The sequence below is a fragment of the Chroicocephalus ridibundus genome, chromosome 1, assembly GCF_963924245.1.
Source record: "Chroicocephalus ridibundus chromosome 1, bChrRid1.1, whole genome shotgun sequence".
NCBI classification, from domain to species: domain Eukaryota; kingdom Metazoa; phylum Chordata; class Aves; order Charadriiformes; family Laridae; genus Chroicocephalus; species Chroicocephalus ridibundus.
The window spans coordinates 189136754-189148716 of record NC_086284.1 but is presented as its reverse complement, the minus strand read 5'-3'; the positions used below and the strand labels follow the sequence as shown (position 1 = coordinate 189148716).

At 38.7% G+C, this 11963-nt stretch overlaps 1 protein-coding gene across 15 annotated transcripts in view; it reads left to right on the top strand.

The window, feature by feature from the left end:
• The window catches only part of NRCAM (neuronal cell adhesion molecule), a 158791-nt gene that overhangs the window by 50930 nt on the left and 95898 nt on the right, over positions 1 to 11963 (top strand). For all 15 annotated transcript variants that reach the window (XM_063323155.1, XM_063323142.1, XM_063323154.1 and 12 more), the window contains exon 2: positions 487 to 580. The gene's annotated coding sequence lies outside the window, so the exon portion shown is untranslated. The remainder of the gene's footprint in view (positions 1 to 486; positions 581 to 11963) is intronic.

Here is an 11963-nt window from a genome sequence, read left to right as displayed (position 1 = left end):
GTCTAATTAGAAGCTTATGCATCAGTGTCCCAAAGAGTGCTGAAGTGTTTGGCCTGAGGAGAGAGGTCCCCGGTAGGCCGTAAGTTAGGTTACTGAACGTTGGAAAGATGTGCTTAGGCGTTACTACTGGTTTGTTCAAGCTTTGCAAAGCACTGACTGTTTTTCACTGATGATACAGCAAACCTGGGTAACTATATGGGTGGTCTGGTCTGATCTGATGTGACCAGCTATGTTATTTTGGAGAGGTAAATGCAAAACCTGATTTTGAAACCTAGGCTAGGGAACTTCTTTTTTTCCTAATGCTTCTTATTTTTTCTTCAGCCTAACACATATAAATTAGTTCCTATTAAAATACTATTCCACTTGACTTAACTGGATTTAGTATTGCAGCTATATCAAGACATATTTGATGTATTTCTTGTAGTTTAACAGTGAACGTAATTATTAGCCTCTATAAATATTTCTGGTTGTATATTATTTTTCCAGGCAAGGCAGTAACACAAGACCTGTCATACAGAGGATAAGAAGGAAGTAAAAGTAAAGAGATAGACCATCTTGCTCTGAAGCTATTTGTACAAAGGTAAGATAATTTTTTCCTCTAAATTTTAACTTCCTATGCTAGCTGGGGAAAAAAGCTACTGGCATTAAGTTTCCATCTGTTATTGAGTACTATCAGGGTTGTCATATAATTTGTTCTGTGTTTACCTGCATTTCCGTGTTTGTTTGAGTTAACAGTTTGTGATTACTACGATTTTTAAAATGTCAGCTCAGCTTTTAACTGAAGGGCTCATATCAAATACGTTAACTAGAAAAGCAGCTGAAAGTATCTCATAGCTTCGCATAATCGCAGGTAGGCTTAATCATCTCTGATGTTCCTTGCTGGAGAGAACAGGAGGGCAAGTCAGCTACTAAAAAAGTGAGTCTGGAAAAACAGACTTAGAAGGAACTTGAGATATTTTTGTAGCGAAAAACTGGGAGGTTTTTTATCCTAGTATAAATCACAGATTTCGTGATGGGGACATTCTGAATTCTTCATTCTCATGGTTTAGGTCCTAAGGTTAAAATGCCTGTTTTGGAAGTTTTGAAGTAAGCTTTGATTTTTCTTTTTTCAATCCTTCGCCAACCCCTCCCTGCTCTTGTATTTGAACAGCATAAATCTTTCAGCATAAGAACAGAGATAGCTTTACTTGAAGTCAGTAGTAGTTGCTGAATAGTCATCTGTGTTTTAATATCTGATTTTTTTTTTTGACCAAAAAATCTGATCTGGGGGTCTTGAATACAGTATTGTATACAGTCTACTAGAACAGACCTTTTCTATCATTTACGGTGCGTAGGCGTGGGTAGCTGCACAGTGTTTTATCCCCCATTTATGCGTTCGAGCAGACAGCATCTGAAACAGAAGGGAGGAGATAGGCACTGAAACATTTTGACTTACGAACTACATGCTGGTGGTGTTACTAAAAGTAACATTTAGTGCATCCTCTCCCTTCAAAGATTTTGGTTTTTTTTTTAATCTTTCAGGGATCTCTCATGAAATGGTCCTTAGGTTAGTCACTCAAGAGTTAAATGTAGCTTTGGATAAAGAGGACTGTTACTGTAAGGTTTTTAAACTAGACTGCTCTGAAAAAAAGATAACCATTGAAGACTCTGAAAGACTTTTTGGATGGTAACCAAGTTAAGGAAGCTCTGAGGTTCTTTGGCTTTGCTGCTGGCTGCTCTCGCTCACCAGGATCCTGGCACCTTATCCCTGTGCCCTCATTGCCTCCATAGCTCCAGTTCTCCTGTCAGGGAATGCCACCATACAATAGATCCCCTGGGGCTACTTGGATGAGTGACAACCAGACAGCTCCAAAGTGACAAGTGTTTGAATGTCTAATTGGGTCAGTGCACAGGTGCCTGCTCCTCATGAGTGAGATGTTCTAGCTTTTCTCTGTGATGTTCTCTTGGTTCCTCTCGTTTTTCCTACAGTTGTAAACCAAAGCTGTCAACATGCTGATGTGAGAGAACAGGCGTTATAAAAGGAGGAGGATGTTTTCCCATTAGCCTGTTTTGGTTAAACTAGCTTTACCGCTTGAGTACGGACTGGAGGGGAGGCAAAGAAATCCATTAACGTGATGGATGTTTGCTGATACAAACAGACATTGTAATAGACAAGAAAGCGATTTATTTGACTGATGAAAACAAATACGTTGTCTTAATCTCTATGTTAGGTAGTTCTCATACTGGTTAGACCTAGAGGCTTGGGCATCAGGAAATCTACGTGAAAGAAAAATAACTTGTTTTCTTGTATCTACACAATGAGGCTTCTCCTAAATCTAATAAACCACTTGCCTTTGTAGAATGCAGTCAGATGTAGGCAATTAATGTGCAAGGGAACTGTTTCATCTTATTGAAGCCTTGGTCTGTGCAGAGAAAACAACTGACATTAAGTCCATAGTCCATATTACTTAGATGTAGTTGCTCTCCTTTTGTCTCTTCCTCAAGGAACCATAGAATACCTGGGGTTGGAAAGGGAGTCGGGAGGTCGTTTAGTCCAACACCCCCCTCTCCTCCAAGCAGGGTCAACTAGAGCAGCTTGCTGTTTGGACAATGGATTCAAGTGCTTGACCATCCTTATAGTATAAAAAAATACTTTCTTTTGTTCAGGTGGAATTTCATCTGTTTTAATTTATGCCTATTGCCTCTTGCACTGTCGTGGGGCGCCACCAAGAAGTGTTGTTTACCCCTGCCCCCATCAGGTATTTATACACATTGATAAGATCTCCCTAGCCTTCTCTTCTCCAGGAAAGAGTCACAGCTCTTTCAGTCTCACCACGTGTCAGATGCTCCAATCCCTTAATCGTCTTTGCAGTCCTTTACTCGGCTCACTCTAGGATGTTTATGTTTTGCTTGTACTGGGGAGCCCATGAGTGTACACAGGACTCCAGGCATGTCTCATCAGTGCTGAGTAGAGGGGAAGGATCATCTCCCTTGACCTGCTGGCAGCATTTTTCCTGATGCAGACCAAGATGCTATAGGCCTTCCTTGCTGCAAGGGTGCACTGCTGGCTCATGGTCTGCTTGGAATCCACCAGGACCCCCAAGTGCTTTTCTCCAGGGCTGCTTTCCAGCTGGTCATCCCTCATCCTGTACTGGTGCCTGGGGTTATTCCTCCCCTGGTGCAGGACTTTGTATTATCCTTTTGTTGAACTTCATGAGATTCCTCTTGGCTTATTACTGAGACTTTTGAGGTCCCTCTGAATGACAGTGCAACCAGCTGGTGTATCAGCTACTCCTCACAGTTTGTGTCATCAGCAAACTTGCTGAGGGTGCACTCTGTCCCATCATCCAGGTCATTAATGAAGTGGTTAAACGGTACTGGCCCCAGTATTGAACCCTGGGATAGGATGCACCAGCAGTGACTTTCCTCCAGCTGGACTTCATGCTGATCACAACCCTTTGAGCCCAGCAGTTCAGCCAGATTTCAGCCCATCTCACTGTCCATTTGTCTAGTCTGTACTTCATCAGTTTGTCTATGGGGATTTTATAGGAGACAGTGTCAGAAGCCTCGCAAAAGTCAAGATAAACAACATCTGCTGCTCTCCTGTCATCTACTGAACCAGCCATTAGCGGATCTGTTCTGCTCAGAGCGTCTCAGTCCCAGCAGGTGCTGCTGGCAGGGTTGCTCCATGAAATCAGTGTCTCCCCAGTTCAAGGTTTTATTTAAAACAATATTATCAGTTTTGCTTTGGCTGACTTGCATGTGTGTTTCTAAAATAATGCATTTTTAATGGTGTCTATTTAAAAGTGTGAAGAGTAGTCATTTAAACATTGTCAGATTTGAAAGTATCCGAAGTGGTGTGAAGTCAGCAACATAGCCATTGTCAACATTATTTACATAGCAACTGTTTATGTTTCTACCTTGCTATCCTTACTAAGAAAAAGACCTGCTGAGAGGGGCAAAAAATAAAGACAAAAAAGGTTTGACACAGTGTCTTGAAGCTGTTTGCTATAAGATAAACAGACCGAAGAAAGGAAACTTTCAAAGAGTAGGAATCAGAGGAATTATTTATAGTAATAAGAGTAACAGAAGTACAATTTTTCAAATATACATTATTCCTTGTAAAATGTTGATTGTGCAAAATGTCCTCATTTTAACAGGGCTGGCATATCATCTAGTTAAATTTAGGAAACTTGACAGGAGAAATCATCTGGAAAAGAGAAGCATATTTCAGCAATGTATAGTTTCTTACCTTCAGCAAAGAGAGGATGAAAAGGGTTTCTTATTCAAGAGTGTAAATTTAAATATTTTTAAGTGACAGAAATTACCTCTAGAAATCAGGGATGTTTTTAATGGATTGGAAAATGAGGGGAACGCTGCTAGTTTCTTCTGTGGAAAAGCACAAATTCATTTGTGTTAAAAATATCTCCCAAAGCTTTTACTTAGTGATAATAAACTGATGTGTTTCATAACTTCATTTACAGCTAAACAATCTTAAACAGAAGTAGTTGTAACCTATTTAGGGATCACAGCCACTCTAGTTCTACAAAAGCCTGCCCAAATGTAGTGAGTGTGTGGTTTCTAGGATGATTGTAGTGTTTGTATAAAATGTTAGGTTTTGCCTAGCTTTTTTTCTCACTTTACAGTCTCTGATTTCCTCATAAGTAAATTGGTTAAATTAAATGGACCTCTTCAGATGTTCCTTTTTTAGCTCTCTTGCAATGTGTTTTTTCAATATGCTAAAAAAAAGGACAGCACGTAAGGAAAATAAATATATAATTCTCAGTTACTGATGCATAGAGTCCTTTCACAAGAACTCTTGGTGATGACTTAGGAGTGCCACTTTTATGCTACGTGCATTATTGCAAATTTGAGTAAGTTCCTGTGGTAATCATGAATGCAACCAAAGATGCCAAAAATAAACATTTTAACATTTATGTTAGGAGGGGAGTAAGGAAAAGAAACATTAAACCAGTCTTTGTTCTATTTTTTTTTTCTGTGTATTTGAAAGCTTTCTGAGCTTTCAACTTCCTGCGAGAGAAGCAATTGTGAAAGATCTTGGGGAAATATTTGAGTGCCATATTTTTGTTCCTTGCTGCGTATGCATTCACTAATCCCAACTGACTGTGAAACACAGAAGGCAGCAACCACAACTATTAAGACATGATTTATTCTACCCCAGTTTAGGTGCTTGGATACCTCAGTTAAATTAGCAGCACAGTGGTTTAATCAATGGGAATTGATCCAGTTAAAGAGGAACACTGTTTTTGATAGGTGATCTTAATTCTTTTTTTAACTTACCTCACCTGCCTACCGTATGTCCACTCAAGTGTGTGCAAGCAAAAAAAAGAGTTGGTGCATAAGCACTAACAAGGAGCAGGGACGGCTGTAGCGAGTAGGAATGAGGGGGAATAGGAGGTCAGTAAACTGCTGAAGAAACATTTGTTTGTTGAACTTCAACTTATGAATTTCCCTGCTCTTTCAGCTGTTCTTTTTCTTCAATTCTCTTAATCAAGTTAGAATTATTATTCCTTGTATGTTGTTGCACTCATTCTCACTATTGTTGTCTGTTTGTAAATATACTGTTGCTAGTATGAAGTGGACAGCTTTAAGGAAATATTTTGGTTCTGTTGCTTCTTGATATTGAAACTCTTAAAAAAGCTAAAACTCTTTGAAAATTACATTAACGTACCTTGATGTTACCATACAGGATTCTTTTATCAGAATGAAGTATTTATATGCACCATTAAAATAGCTTTTCAGTTAGCTATGTTTATTTCCAAATGTTTTTTTGACACTCGTAACAAAATGCATAGTTACGGGATCACAGAATGGTTGAGTTGGAAGGCACCTCTGGAGGTCCTCTTGTCCAATCCCCCTGTTCAACCAGGGCCATCCTGGGCTGGTTGCCCAGGACCATGTCCAGATGGCTTTGAACGTCTCCAAGGATGGAGACTCACAACTTGCACCAGTGCTCGGTTGCCCTCACAGTCAACAACAGTTCCCTGACGTTCAGAGGGAACCTCCTGTGTTTCAGTTTGTTTGTGCCTGACTGACCTTAGTATGCGCAAACGATCTCAAAGCTTTGCTTTCCAGAGATCCGTGACTGCACCTTGTCTATCTTTCAAAGCTAGCTTTTAGGAGGACTTGTAGTCCAAGAGTTTTATTTAAAAGTATTATACTGTTGAGTGTACAAACTGGGAAAGAAAACCACATACCAGATGTTATTCTTGAATACTTGGGCCAGGTCCAGTAGTAAGCCTTCCGGAGCTTGGAAACGCTTCACCACTCAAAATTTATTTATTGGAAACTTGGGAAGTATTCTTTTTCTGGATCAGTAAGAGGAGCGATATAAACCATTTTAAATGTTGGTGAAGTCAGTTACATACTTTTAAATTGGTACAATCAAACATCTTCTTTTATGAGCATGTCACTAGATAGAAACGGAAACAAAAGCCAAGATAAGGCACTACAACACAAATGCTATTTTCTTTTTTTAGTTGAAAGTTTCTCAATGGTTGACAGTATTCCCTGTAGCTGATACTTCTTTAATTACAGAACAACTACTAGATTCTTTCTAGTTTTCTCTCAGTTAATACATTAACACCAGCTTGTGCATATCTTTGTTTTATAAAGAAACATGGAGGGGGTAATAGGGGAGAGGTAATGAAACAGAGAATGTTGCCATAAACTGTTTTTAAAAAATCTGACAGAGTAAAAGCAAATGCTTAAGTTAACCAATATTAAAATTTTTAAGTTCCAACTGAGGAATTTTTTTACGTGAGTGCATATAACTTTCAGTTGTGCCTTAGGTCCTCCTGAAATTTGGAAGACGGTGAGGTTTATATAGTTTTGTTAATAACTTCCCCCCCATAAAACCATTCCTCAGTGGAAGCTTAAGTGAAACTAATACACATGCTTGTCCTTATTGCAGCTACTCTATGTGGCAAACACATATCATTTGATCTTGAAAGACTCTTCAATTTATGCAGTTAGTAAAATAATAAAATAATTTAGGTTTTGAGGTCTTCTGGGCCTGGAAGTCATCCAGTACAGCCTTATGTTCAAAGCAAGGCAAACTTTAGAGTCAGAGCAGGTTGTTCAGGGCTTTGTCCCGTTCAGTTTTAAAAATCTCCAAGGGTGGAGATTCTACAGCCTTCTCGGGCAAATTAGTATATCCTTAACAGCTCTCCTTGGAGAATTTTTTTATTTAAGTCTGATTGAACTTTTTCTTGCTATAACTTGTGACTATCGCCTCTTGGCTTTTTGTACTGCACCTTGAAGAAGTCTGGCTGTGTGCTTTCTGCAACCCCCTGTCTACTGTGACTTTAGGGATTGATATTGGGAGTGTACAAAAAAACTTAGCACCACCCTGACTCAATACTTCATAAATTACTAAGATACTGCTGGGAAGCATTATACTTGCTTGTTTAAAGTCTATTTTTACTACATACTTTATGGAGCACATTAACATGAGAAATGAGCAAATAAACGTAGTACTGAAAAAGACTGCAGCATTGTACCAAGACCTTTTGTAATAAAATCCAGAATACATCTTGTTTTCCTGTATCTGTCATGTGGAAGGGTTGGAAATGCTGATTTTTATTTTTTTTTTAATAGAATGGTTTGCCAGCATGTAAGCTCATGCTGGCATTTTCAGGAGCGTGTGGTAATAAACAAAGAAGTTGAAATAAAGGACATAATCGAGATTTCAGAAAAACTTGCGATACTGTGTGACACAAAAGATAAGCTTACAAAATCAGTTAGAAAATGACTACTGGAAGGGATTACAGCAGGATATAAAGGACAAAGGATAACAGTTCAATGTGGGGAGGGATACTTTTTTTTTAAGTCATTATTTTTTATTACTGTCTATAATAATAGAAGAAAAGAAGATGCAGTTTCTTGGTTTTATTATAAATTTATAGAAGGGTTAGTAAATATAATGAACAGACAATATTATTGGATGATCTGGATAGATTTATGCATCAATAAAATGTAATAAAGGCAGAATATGTGGTGCATTTTAATATCTGGAGGGCTTCAGCCTCTGTTGAAGGCTAATGGCCTTTTGCAGAGGAATATAGATAACCCTTAATTATCTGAATATTTTTCTAGTGCTTTGCAACAGGATTGTATTGTGTCTAAATGCTTATGAATAGTTAAGTGACTGATACAGTGTGACACTTCATTATAATTTTGTACTATTTATTTTAAGGAAATCATATTCTAAAGGCTTTAAGACTGAAGAGTCATTTGTGCATTATTAATTGAGCTATATGTTCACCTGTGAAACAACATGTTCATGTTATCAGTGTTACAATTAGGTAATACATGAAGAGGCATCCAGAATGTATGGATTTATTTCTAAGAAGCTGGGAATATAGTGCAGTTAACGAATCTAGATCTGTGCTTAAGATAGAAAGAATAAAGGAACGTGGTGGGTTGTAACTATCTTCCCCTTTCTCTTTTTCTCCCCAGAAATACCTATGTCATAGAATTGTCTAGGTTGCAAGGGACCTTTTAAGATCGAGTCAATCAGTTCCCCTATATCAGAAGCATATAGTAACACCAGGGGAAGGCACAGAATGGATAGAAGGTCATTTACTGCTCAAAGTAATAGTAATTGGTCCGTTGAATGGGCTTTGCTGCAGTCTTCAAATCTTGAGCAATATTTTGTTTTGCTATCTTTAGGAAAAAATATCAATCCAGTCACTAGGGTCTGAATTGCCTATGTTTTCTGAGCCTCAGTTGCCTCCTGAGTAAACTGAAGGTAACCTTCTGAAGCTTACACAAGCATTAAGAATAACAAGGTGGAAGCTGTACTTATTCCTCATGCCCTGCACTGCTCCCAACATGATGTTGTATGTACATCACCCAGAATTAATTCTTTGCCTACCCCTGTTGTGTTCAGAGGAAGGATGAGGCTGGTGCCTGATCTCAGGACAGTTGTCCATGTGGCTCTTTTCTTCTTCCATAAGGAATTTGGCCTGTTTGCAATTAAGAGGCTCAGTAGGGACAGAGGAGAAGTAGCTTTAGTATCTCTTGCTCCTTTTTGTGACCAGAGGGAGCACTACTGGCATACACTAACTCCTTCTATGCTGCCTGTGTCACATGTACCTCTACAAGCAGGTCAGGTCAAACTTTACCATAACAATTAAGCTTCACTAGGGTTCTCATAACTTAGTCTGCTTTCTGAACTATGATTTGCAAAACAAAATGAGAAATTTAGTCCCACCAACACAGATATTGTCTGTGGATGGAAGGTTTGACAGATAACTAATATTCAGCTTTTTGCTGCAGGCAGATGTAGAAGCTGTTCCGGCATTGTTTTGTACTTCCGTGTCCTGTGACCAGTAATCCCGAGCCTTTCCTTGGCCTCTTTTTTCTGGTATAAATCTGATTTTTCTATTTCCAGATTTTTACTTCACTCTTTACTAGCAAGAGTTCTTTCCTACTGGAGGGTGGAGCACCTCTCCTGTGAAGGCAGGCTGAAAGAGTTGGGGTTGTTCAGCCTGGAGAAGAGAAGGCTCCAGGCAGACCTTATAGTGGCCTTCCAGTATCTGAAGGGGGCCTACAGGAAAGACGGGGAGGGACTTTTTACAAGGGCATGTAGTGACAGGACAAGAGGTTATGGCTTCAAACTGGAAGAGGGTAGATTTAGATTAGATATTAAGAAGAAGTTTTTCCACTAGAGGGTGGTGAGACGCTGGAACAGGTTGCCCAGAGAAGCTGTGGATGCCCCATCCCTGGAGGTGTCCAAGGCCAGGCTGGATGGGGCTTTGAGCAGCCTGGTCTAGTGGGGGGTGTCCCTGCCCATGGCAGGGGGGTCGTAACTAGATGATCTTCACAGTTCCTTCCAACCCAAACCATTCAATGATTGTATGATTCTGTCTGTCTTTGTACAGTTGCTCAAATGTCTGCATTATTTGGGGTAGATAGTTTTCTTTCCCTGATTTGAAGTCTGGTCCAAGACATTCTTGGGGCTTTTTATCTCTTGCTACCGTGGTGCTGCATATGATAATGCAAGAATCTGACTGAGGGTATGTAGGAAAGGAAAGTAGTCAGAGGCGCTTATCAATTGAAGATTAAGATTAAAAATAAATCTATCAAAAACCACACACATTTTTCTAATATATGGGTGCCAGTTTTTTAATTCATTGTTGTTTGTTTTTTTTTTTTTTAAATGAAATACTCAATCTTAGTTCTTTGAATATTTTTAAAAGTGTATTTTAGGAATCTTATTTTGTATCTCAAGAAATGCAACGTCTTTCATTTCTGACCCATGCTATATTATATATTAGTTCTGGTATAGTATGTAGACCTGTGGATTTCAGAATAAAATGTGGTAATGTGTTCAGTGTTCATGGTTTTGCTTTCCATTCAAGACAAATCTAACAACAGCGATTCTTCTTATGCTGCAAGGGAGGGACTGATGCCAAAGTTTCTTCCAGCAAGAAAAGTTGCAGATTATTAAATGTCTTTGCTGTGAACAGCACACATCTCACTGTGCGTGTGTGTGTGTGTGAAAGAGCGAGAGATGTAATCTTGAAACCACAAGATTTCTGCGAATATAAAATAGTTTCTCCATTTTTTACACCAGCGGAGGATTGAAAAACCAATCAGTAATGGATCAGAGGACTTCCCCAACTTTCATGTTCTTTCTGTGTCTCTCTTCCTGTCTCTTTTCCTTCCTGACTGTCTTTACTAGACATAAGAGCTGCTTCTTGCTTTTGTAGGCCTACAAAGTGTCCTTTGGGTCAACGCATGCTGTAGACGTTTGATAATTCTCAGCAGATATCAGGCTGTTCTGTTCCTGAGCCATCTTTTAATCCTGTTTGTCCTTGGATGTATACTTCCAAATCTCATTGATTTCGTGTCATCAGACATGATCAAAAGTTTAGCGAAGCTTCCACCCTCTCACCCCTAATATTCTGTATCTTTTTTACTCAAGAGTTTCTTTCAGGCTGGTTCAACAGGATGCAAGAGACCTCGGCAACTTTGTAGGCAATATTGTGACTCTGGCATTGAGGTATTCACAGGGAGCAGAAAATATCTGGGTAGTGCCAAAAAAAAAAAAAAGTACATGCTATGTTAGGAAATTATTGTGAGAGGTACAGAGATTACAGAGATAAATTGAGAGAAGACAAGAAATGCCAAAGATGGTAATGAAGGAAGGGCCTCTGTTTTGCTGAACAAAGAATGGTTTTCTTTTTTTCAGAGAGATTAACTGAGGTTAAAATGTAGAAACAATATAAGAAAACCAATTCTTTAAATTAACACTTCTCGGATAATTAAAAAAACGTTACTTCCAAACTTAAGTTGCGTTGCCTACTTTTACTCTCAGAAACCCAAGCAGACATTGTACAGAATCTCAGGATTAAAAGCAGAGATGTCCTAATGGGCCATCAGGTCTTGTAACTGTGACATTAGTGTGAGTCCTTCTGGGTGGAAGACTAAATAAGAATTTCGTAAGAATTTGAACTTCAATATAAAAGTTGAAATACAATTAAATCCAGGTTGTCTTTTTTATTTTTTTTTTTTAGAATTGCAGCTTTCAATAGTGTCATAATTTTTAAGGTAAATTATACTTTTTTTTCAGGTGTGACGTAAAAGGCCCCTTCTTGATCTCTGTTCTCGTTCTTATCCTACAAGTGTACATATATTTTGGTATTTTAAAAAAAGGATAGAGAATTCAAATACAAAGATCTGGGGAATATAGAGGTACACAGATTGCGGCTTCCAAAATATTTTTCACTTTCATTGTTTCTCCTACATAATTTACTCTCTTCATAAATCTTTTAATGCTTGCTGCTCATCTGCAACTCTGTTTTTTTCTGTGCTTTTCTAGCTGCTGTGTTGCTAGGACGTGCTCAAGTATATGAAAAGGTTACAATGGGAGCGTAATGGGAATGGGAGAAACTTCTCAGTGAAGTGGGAAAAGCAGTAGAAAATAAATTGTATGAAGATCCTGAAATAAAATA